At 40.6% G+C, this 12,096-nt stretch overlaps 1 protein-coding gene across 6 annotated transcripts in view; it reads right to left on the reverse strand.

Moving 5' to 3' along the window:
• cadm1a (cell adhesion molecule 1a) overlaps nucleotides 1–12,096 on the reverse strand; it is a 346,104-nt gene that overhangs the window by 268,491 nt on the left and 65,517 nt on the right. The window lies entirely within an intron of this gene.

The following is a 12,096-nucleotide window of genomic DNA, read 5'->3' on the forward strand; positions in this document are numbered from 1 at the left end:
ACACACGCGTGCACACAATGGAAACACTGTTTTATCGGAAAAATAAACAAGAAATATCTCTAATGACACTCGATTGAGCGAAACACTAACGAAATCACTTCTGTAAAGTGAAAATAAAACAAATTAACCTGCATTTGCCTTTGAAAATGAGCAGTGTTTCTGTGTAGTCCAGAGAGAAAAAGTGTGTGTGTGTCTGTGAAGGTGAAAGTAGGAGGGGTCTGTCTGTCTGTCTGTGTGTGTGTGTCACGGTGTTCAATGGCGCGTGCCAACAGACACAAATAGCAGGCTAAAACAGAGAGAGAAAATGGATCTTTAACCTCTCTAATAAGACTTGCTTTTGCTTTACATGCATGCTGTACACACACGCATAGAGACACAAATTAAAATATGTTTTACGCACACACACACCCATGATTACAGCGTTACAGTTAACAGTGCACTCGCGCACGCATGTTGATTATACCCGTAAGAGCTGCGGACTAAGACCCAGCAGGGGAGCGATTACCCACATTTCCCCACAAAACCGTTGACTCAGTTGTGATCACGTGACGCTAGGCATCAAAACTAGAAGCTCATGAGTGATACATGATACTCGGTACACGTAAACCAAGACTTGTTCATTTTCCAAGTTAAAATTTATTAAAAATCTTCACTCACAAACCACATTACTCGCAATGCGAGGTTTTACTGTACTGAGATTTAACTACAAGATTTTTCAAGGATTCAGATTCCAGCATCCCAGTACTTTAACCACTGATCTAACCTTAAGAATATGCAGGCTTCCTAGCTTTCCACAAAATGAAAAAAAAAAAAAATACACCATTAAAAGATCTATTATATAGTCAGAGGTTAATGAATATATGTGGTGGCCCAGTGGCACAGTGTGGCTTCACACCTCAGTGTCAAGGGTTCAGTTCCTGCTTTGGGTCTGAGTACAGTACATGAAGTTTGCATGTTTTTCCCTGTGCTTGGTGGACTTCTTCTGGATACTTCAGTTTCCTCCCACAGTGCCCATAGCGTGTGACTGAATGACCTGAACCCATCCAGGTTGTTCCCGGTTTATTGCCCTAAAATCCCTGGGATAGACTCCAGGCCACCCTTGACCCTGGACAGGACAAGTGGTATAAAGAATGTATGAGTGAGTAATTGAGGTCTGACCATCACACATATATGAACTTTAAACATCCCAGTCCAGATTGTGATTTTCCTTAAGTGTTCAGTAAGGTTGAGGTCAAGTTCTTCCTGAACAATTATTGTTAAGAATGTCTTTAATGAGCTCCTTTTACATACAGAGACATGGTCATGCTGTAAAACGTTTGGGCACCGTAATTCCAATAAATGGAACTGCCACAGTGTACAAAGACATCCTCTACAACTGTACGTTTCAAAATTTTTGTCACCAGTCTGGGCCCAAATTTAACCATGATGGTCAGTGCTCATATGTAAAATTAAAGTGTATCATCTAATCAATTCTTTGGCCTAATTCCCTGTTATGCTGCTTCCATTTTATGGAACCACTTAAGATAGACAGAATGTCTAGTATTCTCTTGTCACTATTTAAAATGTCTCACACAATATAATGCGGATCAATCCCTGTTATCCGTTCACCCAAATGAGGATGGGTTCCCTGTTGAGTCTGGTTCCTCTCAAGGTTTCTTCCTATTACCATCTCAGGGAGTTTTTCCTTGAATTGAACTCTGGCAGACACTTGAATATTTGGATTCCAAGTCCAAGGCCAAAAACAAGCGGGATCCCCCTGCCCCTTGTGGAGAAGTTTATGTATCTTGGAATCTTATTCATGAGGGATGAAATTAGATTAGTGGAAGTTGGTGTACTGGCCTGTAGTGTTAAAGAGGGACCTCAACATGGCCACAAGTTGTGAAATAAAGTCTGAAAAATATGCATGAGGTTAATTCACAGAATTGCTGGGCTTAATACCCATAATTGAGTGGGGAGCTTAACAGTCCAAAAAGCACCACAGTTCAGCTGCTGGTCCTCTAAATCATGAGGAGTCAGTTCAGGTGGTCCTTCAAGGATGCCCTTCACTAGAGCTATTTCAGGCACATCCCACTGGATGGAGACCCGGATGGAGATATCTAATCCCACAGTAAACCTGGGAATGTCTGGCTCACAGGTAAAGCTGGAATCTGTGGTGAGGAATAAAAAATACTGGACTGACCTTCTGGTCTGTTGCCACCACAGCTTCTCAGAGAAAAACCTGAGCAAACAAACAATGTTTTGTGAACTGTAGGGTTCTATAAAATACACCAATCAACGCTCTGTTTTGTCTAACTGGGAGGAAACCTTTATGTAGTTTAAGAACATTACTATGAATTTGAAATATGACAGTCTAATTCCATTAATACATACAGAAAAGTTTGCATAATGTTCAGTCTTTGTTTAAAACTAAAACGTATTAGTGCCGCCACAGTACAGTAAGTGTGATAGTGATAAACAATCTGAATTTGGGTTAAAATTCAGTTCAATCTAAGCTGTTTTTCTCCCCTATCAGAAGTCCGAGAGGCATAACTGAAAATAAAAGTAAACGAATTACGATAAAATTAATGTACCTAGTCCTTGTTACATCTGTTTATATTACATATTGCACTGAACAGCAATAGCTTAAAAAGCATTAACATTAAAACCACCTTGGTTTTGGGTTCCCCTTGTGCTACCATGCCAGCTCTGGCCCTTTGGGAGTGGTTCCCCAGGCCCTCTGGGGGTGTGCTGAGGAATCTGGCACTATGGCATTAAAGGCAGAACATTTGGGTGCAATGGGTTGCATAATGGATCCTCTCTGCATCGGACTTGTTTGTCTGGTGTATCCCATGGGTGCTCAATTGGATCGGTGTCCAGGAAGTTTGGAAGACAGGTTGGCCCCTGGACGACCCTCTTTGCCTGTGCTTTGCTGTTGGGTATTGGGTGTTCTGTTGTATTTCTCTAGTGGCCAGCCACATCGTTTTTGGCGAAGTGCTGCACTTTTCTAAGGTATAAGACCGGACAGGTTAGCTCTGAGTGCCCATGATCCTGTCACCAGTTTGCTGGTGATCAATCAGTTTACCTGTCAGTGGTCATAATGTTATTACGTTTCTCTTTCGTGTACACACCATCCGTGTATTGTGTTGTATAAAATAAAATATGAATGTGACACTTCCAGTAATATAATAACTTAGTACTATAAAGCTGGTGAGACATAAAGAACACTTTCATCTGCAGGCTTTATGTATCATCTTGTGGCTGTAAATGCCACTGGAGCAGGATTGTACCAGGCTGTTTTCTGTCTAACCCATTCCGTAGTTCAGCACTAAAAGATAGAGTTAGGCGCCTAAACGACTTGGGCCACATCCCCACAGGCCGCCTCTGCAGAAGTATTACACGCTTGCACTCCAGCGAGGCATATCTGCATCCCAATGTTTAATGTTAATTTCTGTTAGAGCCCATGGACCACAGACACACAACCCAACTTATCCCAGCCCCCATTATAATCGACACGAAAGTGAGTAAAGGGCGATGACTTTGTTCTTAAAGGTAGCACCTTTTTCACAGACTTCGTTTTAGACTCAAGAAGGGTGATCTATTTCCTTTTGCTGAGAATTACCGCAGGTCCATTTAGCACAATCTGCGCCAATCAGCTAAAGTGCAGCTTTCCCCTCCACCCCTACGCTGCTGTACCTCTCTGCTCAGAAATAATGCCTGTTACTGCATTTCAGTAAGGAGCTCTCTGACAGGTAAATGTGTCTCCAAAGAAAATGTGGCATGATGGAAGCGGCCAGGCCCGGATGCGGATTATTCCACATTCATCATTCTTACAAGTTGCGCTGCCATGCTCATTTCTCCCCTCAGCTTATCGCGTATAGGCGCGCTACACTGCCATTGTATAGCAAAACCTCACTGCTAAATGTTTTTCTCCCCTCTCAAATCTAATGGAAGTTATCTGAGTGATGATTAATAGTGCAGTGGAGGCGAAGCCTGGCTTGTTCTTTTGTGCACTACTTTCCAAACACTAACTTAGGAGAAATCATATAATTGAGGGAAATAGAATGTGTTTTTCTTTTTTCTTTTTTTTTGCTATCCTAACACCTACAGGCGATGATATACATGCTTTTTTGGGGGCGGTTTTAACAAGTTTTGGTGCCATCCACGGCTGAGTTTTCCAACCATGCTGCGGATGAATCATTTGTTGTGATATTGTGCTGTATGTTGAGCAGCTGGTTTGATGGAGCTTTGACATAGCTGTAGCACAAGCCTTTCACAAACAATCCACTGCCAAAAGCCTTCCTGTGAAGCTTAACCTAGAACTTGTGGCTTGCAGCAGAAAATATTGCATTGTCTCCTCACAGATCCAGGACAGTGTAGCCTAGGGGACAGTCTGTAAAAACTGCCTGACTGGCGACATAGCTTCATGGCTCTCGGTGCAGTCATTCAGAGGAAATCCAATGCCTCTGGACACTTAATCCAACACGTTATCCTCTATGGGCTCCCTTCATGCATCTGTTACTACTCACTTCAATCCATCAGGCTGAAGATGCTGAGCTTTAGAGCTTCAGGGGGGTTAAAGTTACCGCAAATGCTTTAGTTATTGTGAATGCAAACTAACTTTAGGACAATGAGGGAGAAAAACTGAGCTTAATTTGAAAAAAGGAAACAGGATGCTCCAACTTAACAGAAACAAATATGATGTAACGTTTCCAGTTTTCATACAGGTACAGCTACAGCTATATAGATACATAATTGAGCCCCATTATTTTTTTTATATAAAATAAATTTACATTATGTGTTTAAATTAAAAGAAAACTATTAAAAATTGCTTTTTAAATTATTTTTTTTTACTATTTTTTGGGGGGGGATTTTTTCCTATTTTCTCCCAAATTTTAGTTGTGTCCTCCCCGTCACTAGGGGTCTCCCACATTAAGGCTACTACCGTGAAGTTTCCTCTGAACCACGCGACACCAGCCGACCGCATCTTTTTCGAACTGCTTGCTCACGCACCGTTGGGCGCGACGTAAAGCTCAGAGAGCGCTATCCGCTCCTTCCGCTTGCGCGAGCCTGATTGGCTGTAGAGCCGTGAATAACGTGCCATTTGGAGGCCCAACAATTGCTTGTTTATTTAACAAACGACAGCAGCAACCTCATTTCCCCTCTCATTTGTTTTAAGCACAAAGCATCCAGCTTGACCAGTATACTAATCACCGACCTGATCCCTGGTTCATGCTTTAAGTTAGATGGCTTTTATGCTTAAATGGTCACTTTGCGGCTTAATCCATAAAAAAAAAGATTTTCTCGGACTCTGTATATCTGAATATAGGGACTGGAGTGAAAAAAATTAACTATGCACATTTTAAGGACTGTCAAAGCCATGCATAAGGGAAGAAAAGAAACAATGCAGTATTTCCTACACATGGAGAATACTTGGACTTCAAAGTACGACTTGAGCATGCTGGAAATGTATTTTGCAGTAGACCACTTTTGTGGTGGCAGGAAATGCAGGATACTACTGAAGGTATATTTCAGACCTGTGGGAAACACTGCAATGGGAAAAAAAAGGTAAGGGAAGTCAAAGGGGAAAAAAGGTATTCCGAGAAAAGCTGCAGAAAATGAAAACAAATAAAAAAAAGCATGTGTCCATCAACTAATCAAATATCAAACACAATGTGACAGCTAAAAAGTAATGAATACATGAGAGAGAGAGAGACAGAGAGAGAGAGAGAGAGAGAGAGAGAGAGAGAGAGAGAAATAGGTTTCCAGAATTTAATTAATCCCCAAAGCCTGACCAAAGTACGGGCATAAATTCTTTTCCAAATCTCCTGTTCCATCATCCTTGTCACTTGTCAAAAATCCTATATGGGGTGCATCCCAGTCCACCAGGATCAGTTTAATTTCTGTTCTTCGGTAACTTAATTTCGGTGCAGCCTAATAATCTGACTAACGGCTCAATCAGAATCATAAAAAAACCTTACTAAACTGACTGAGTCTGCGGCATGAAAGGATGAATCATCTATCTGACCAAACAAGGCTCATAATCGTTTAAATAATCTATAGAAATGACAAATGTCAAACTTTGGGTCTTGTTACTTTTGGGTTAATGCGCTCCTGGTCCATATTAAGACTTTACTAGGAATCTGCGACTAGGAATTTTTGTTCTCAAAACGTTATGGACGTTAAAACAACGCTGGTATTAGGATGCTTCCGAAGTTAGATTCCCTTAAAACAACTGGACAGCATTAAACAAATGCCCCTGACACAATGTTGTGTGAGAGTTTAACTCCAGTCGTTGTGGTTGAAGCATTATATGCTTAACACTGGACCACAAGGGAGGATGCTGTTGATGCTTGTAAACATGCATACTGTACATAATAGTAAGCGCCTCAATCGCCATGCAATAGTAGAGTCATTTAAAAGCTTGGAAACACCTCAAGGTCATATTTGCTAAAGAAAATTAATCAAGGAGGTTACATTACAACACTTGTGTCCGTCCTGATCTCCGGGCGGAATTCTAAAGCCTGTGGACCATGGATGTGGATCGAACGGATGTTTTGCGAATGGATGTTAAGCAGCATGAACACTCCAAATAAAGGTTCATTGTTTCAAGGTTGTATTTGCAACATTGTTTTTGAATCGTTCATTAAACATCCTGATAATTTACCCAGATGCTAGCAACATTGTTGAATTAATCTGCTTTCTCTTTACAAAACCAAACATCATCCGGTAGAGTGATGCTCCCCGCGTACCTTCTCAAACGGCTGAATTACAAGCCCTTCCATGAGTATGTATTATAATTGCACACACAAAGTGTTGCAGGATTAGTAATACGGCAGATCTGTACAAAATAAAAAGGCCGGTGACGTCACCAACAGACCACCGCAAGCAAGCCAGAGGGCATGTATCGACTCTTTCGCTCCTGCGAGAGTGTGTGCACAAGCGATTCAGGCTCTCTCCCGTGGATCTGACTTCATTCCGTGTTTAAGTTACAAGCCACATTCAGGCCTGGGTAACGGCGAAAAAAGCTCGGCAATAACTAAGTTCTCAGCGGACCAAATTAGGACAGGACTTCCAATTACGCCAGCTCGTGCAACCCCCATGTAATTAAACGATCTGTCCGGTATTAAAGCTGAAGCTACTGCGGAGAGCACTGTGGATTCAGCCTCCGAGGCAAGCACGGAGCATGCTGGAAATCTATTGCACAGTCCTACTGCGCCGCAAATTTCTGATCGGCCCTCTGTTCCTATACAGCGCCAACCAAGATCTCCCACGGGTAAAATAATCGTGGTGAAGCAGCCTGACAGTTTATCCGCATCCTATAAAAACCAACCAGCTGCGAGTGACTTTCAACTTTTGTGCCTTTTCTTCCAAAGACAAATGTTGGGTTTTTTTTCCTGTTGTGGGTTTTTCTTATCAATCAATTTACTGAAAAAAAACACACACACACACATAAGAAGAAAGATAAGACCAAAAAAGAAATATAAGGTTATTTTTATATTTAAAAACAAAATGCATGCTAAAAAAAAAAATACTGACAACTAAATAGTTAATAATCAATGACAAATAATATTAATAATAATAGTGATAATAATAATAATGATGATAATAATAATAATATTAATAATAGTAATAATAATAATAATTATTGAGTAAATCACCAATTTGTAATAATGCAGGCTTATATACAGTAAAAGATGAAAGAAAGAAGGCTATTTTCGAGTTATGTAAAATGTAAAGCTGGCACAATATACTTTTTACTCTCCCGTAAGGATCGCACTATTTCCTTAATAAGACGCAGGTCTCAGTGCTCTCCCGAAGTGTGTATGTTAAAACTCCCTCAGGTAATGCATTCCTTCATACCTCAATCTGCCTTTGTTTCAGTCTCCTTCCGAACTGCCGTTTCAATGAGATCATGATATGAAGGCCATAAATAAAAACCCTTCTATAATACTCTTTCCGCCACGTTTTTTGTAAATGACACTGAACCTACGGATTTATCGCTAAGCCGCCTCTGTGTGTGATTCCGGCATCAACATCTTGTGTGACGTTCACCACATGCGTCAGAAATACCGCACATAACTAATAAGGGTGGGTGAACTAAACTGAATGTTGCATCACTAACCGAACACCGCGCTCTGCTCGGAGCTCCCCGTCTACAAGAGTTCTCAATGAGCCCAGTGCTCTCTATTACACTCTGAAACACTGAAACAAAATATTTTTCATCTCAATCTCAGCTGATCGTTTAGGTTAGTTTTCTTCATGCACTACGGCTTTGGCACTAATTAAGTTCGGTGGGGACGTCTGATCTACTGTACTGTCGCTTAAGCTTTCGTGTACACATTTAAAAAAAACGTCCAATCTGCATTTGTGTAATGGGTGAAGTTGTGATTGGGATTTCATCTACCTCTACTTTCGGGTTAAAGGCATGACAACATCAGCTCTTGAGGCAGAAGATTACAACCTTGAACTAACTGTATGAAGAGATCTAAGCAAAGCAGAGCATCTTCTTCTATGATGTCACATTAGGGTGAACATCTACAACATGGCCTTTTTTATTTGTCCACACACACAAACACACACACACATGCACAGGAGACCCATACGAACATTTACAAATAAACAAAAAGTGGATTTCATAATACTGTAGGTCACCTTTAAATAGGCACCCTATGGATAAACTGTAAATGGATTATTGTTTAAAGGATTATTGTCAATTTGTCTTGTTTAAGAGGAATAACACTTTGGGAGGAACTATAACTGTAACAATGAACAGCATGGCTATAGGAATAACCATCCTTCCTACCTGCTGGGCTGACTGGCTGCTATTCTCCTTAAACAGCACGTCCCATCTTCTTTTATTACTTAGTTAAGAAACATAAACGCACGGCCAAATCAAGATTAACACTAATAAATAAATTGCAACCGTGCAATATTCCCTTTAAGGTAGTTTGCCTGAACTCTTTAATACATTATGTGCACAAACGCCCAAAGGCAGACCCCCGAGGCAGGCTTTTTGGCTGGTATGCATAATATTTATATTAATATGGCCTCTGGGTAGCTCTCAATGCAAAGAAGAACTAATCCATAACTGATTAATGTCAAAAAACATATTCAACTTGCTTTGTTCGAAAGAATAATATGTTTCAGTAGAACATGATTATGGATAGTGTGGCATTGTCCTGATATTGGTCGTGGGAAGAGGAGTGGGAATTGAATGGGGAATGGAGCTTTTTTTTTTTTTTTTTACCACTTAGCACTGAATTTGGTGAACACAAGACTGTCATTTAAAGTTCTAGGCTACGGCTCTTTCAAAAGCAAGCTCAATATGCAGGGCTTTTTAAATTAAAGCTTTCAGCGTTCGTCAAAACTTTCTGTGGCATGATAATGCTTTAAACTAAGCCACTTATTTCCCTGTGCTTTTGGGACCCAATTAGAAAATAATATTAATAATCCACATTGCATTTGCACTCCACATAAAGGACGATATGTATTTTTGTACATTTTTTTTTTTTATTCCCCCTGCCCATCACTTGGCACATAACACTCACATGCGCCACCAAGTTTTATGGATTAATCCGAGAACGCGGAAAATAAAACAACGTCGTAATCAGCTTTCCTACTTCCGACATGATTGTCCTCACGCCAGTTCGGGAGGATTTCAGGGACTCCAGAGGGTATTAAAACAAAAATTAATTCTCAACAGTTTCAGACCAGGCTGCTTTCTTAATTCTGCAGGTTAACGGAAATAACATACAGTTGTATGTGCGAAACACTTAAGCCGCCCCATCATTTCCTCATATTCAATTTAATTAAATTATGCAGATTCAATTAACGAGATGCAAACAAATATTGTACTGCGACAGGCTGCCAAGTGCCTAAAGATATAAATGAAAAATTGGTCGTTAATTTAAACCTCAGCAGCAGCAACCTCATTTCCCCTCTCGTCTGTCTCGCAACCAATCAGCATTCGGCATCACCGGCATGAACATCTGTCATCATCTGCACTTAAGTTAGATGTTTTTTTAATGCTTGAATGATTCATAGGTCACTGTGTGGCTTCCGAAACAAAACACCTTCCTCTAAAACTGGTCGGGTACGGAGACTGGACTAAAAATAAAAGACAAAAAAGTCCCTTATGAAGCCTGGAGAACTATTCCTCAAGACAAGAAAGTCTGGTTCTTTGGAAGCAAAAATATAATAAAATGATGGGTGGCTCAAGTCTTCTGCACGGTACTGTTTATACAGAAAAAAATGTTACTGTTAAAATTCTATTCCCACTCTCCTTTTTTTAGAACTAATTTAATCCAATTGGAAATTTAATTTAAAAATCTCACAAATGAAATAAATCAGATCATGAGCTTTAAAGCTGCAAGGGATCACTAGACAAGGTGATGGATTGGACTCCCATTATTCACGATTTGTTATTCAATAAATCATTGATGCGTTCTATGAATAACTAGAGTGACGGCCCAGGGACGAGGGCTGGACTGTTCGGGCTGCTGACACAGCTGAATAGTACTGTACACTGCACGTGCATCTGCATGTGCGCGCACGCTATCTATATGTGCTTTAAACAGATCTGACAAGCGTGATTAATAGCCACACACAGGTTTACAGTCATAGAAATTTCATAGATGGTGCCACATATCCAAGAGGTAGCTGATGGCGTCTGAAGAGCCGCTTATAAACAAGACCCTATAATAATAATAATAATAATAATAATAATAATAATAACAACAACAACAATCGATTCCTTTTTGATTCTCCGCTCTAGATCTCATATTGATGTCAGTGTCATAACTCTGGGAACCCAAACTCCAACCGAGTCAATTTTGATCCCTCTAGCATTCAAACAGTTCAGAAAACTTTAAATATGACATCTCACATCAGAAGACTCTTGTTTTGCAGAACTACAGGCATAGCATAAGTTCAAGGATCGTTTGTCTCAACAACAACATGTCAACAGCAGAACTGAATGTTTCTAATGCCTGCACGCCGAGTGTTAGAACTCTTTGGATGAGTCACGACATTAAAAACAGAGAGTGCGTGAGAAGGATCTGACTACCAGTTGATCAAGGTTTCTTTCATCCTCTCTCTTACTGCTGTCCATTGCTCTGCCTTAAGGCTGTGAAATGCGGCGCTGTGGGAGCAGGTCGTCTCCCTAGCAACAGTGCAGCTAAGTGGCATGGAGCATTTTCGTCAACCCGGATCTAAAGAAATGCCTTCTTGAATCTCCGCCCATCCTCAGAGGCCCTGTTCACACCTGGCATTAACGTGCATCCTGGGTGATCTTGGATAGGCAGGTGTGAATGCGGCACATGTGGTCTGTATACCTACAAATAACCTCTGGATGTGTTATGGGTGACATTTTTAGGGAATCGGCAATGAAGGACCAAAAACAAGCAGACGCCTTAATATTGTATGATGTCACATACTGTAGTTCTTATAACTGTAGGTTGTGTGGTTGCCATGCCATCAACAAGACCCGACCAAAGACGGTTACTTGATCAAATGACGTTGGGATAATGTTGAATAAACGACTCCAAATATGAACAACAGAATATTAGCCAGTAATCAACATTCCACCACTGTATATATGATTTACGCTACTGAACCTCTGGTTGCATATCATCCGACTGCACCAGTGTCTCTTAACCCTCCTATTCTGTTCATTTCATTTAAATTAGTCCCTATTATAGCTGATCATATTTCATATATTATCAACTAATGTAGAGACAGACCTTTATATCAACTTCTTATATATTTTGAGCATTACACTTAGTGCTGTATCCGTGGCGATTATTCGTCTATTATCTTATCGATTCCCGCCTCTGTATGCATGTTCTCCCCGTGCTTGGTGGGTTTCCTCCGGGTAAACCGGGTTTCCTCCCACAGTCCAAAGACAAGCGGATTAGGCTTAGTTAGATTAGTGTGTGAATGAGCATGTGAGTGTGTGTATATGTGTGCCCTGTGATGGATTGGCACCTTGAGTGAACAAACTTAATGTGAGTTAATTCACAAATTACCACCTTCAATATTGCAAATATAAATGACTATTTATGGGAGTTAATAGTCCACCAGCTGTTAACAGCGCCCTTAAATGATCGACTGTTCAGG

The sequence above is a fragment of the Clarias gariepinus genome, chromosome 19 (assembly GCF_024256425.1).
Source record: "Clarias gariepinus isolate MV-2021 ecotype Netherlands chromosome 19, CGAR_prim_01v2, whole genome shotgun sequence".
Classification (NCBI taxonomy): domain Eukaryota; kingdom Metazoa; phylum Chordata; class Actinopteri; order Siluriformes; family Clariidae; genus Clarias; species Clarias gariepinus.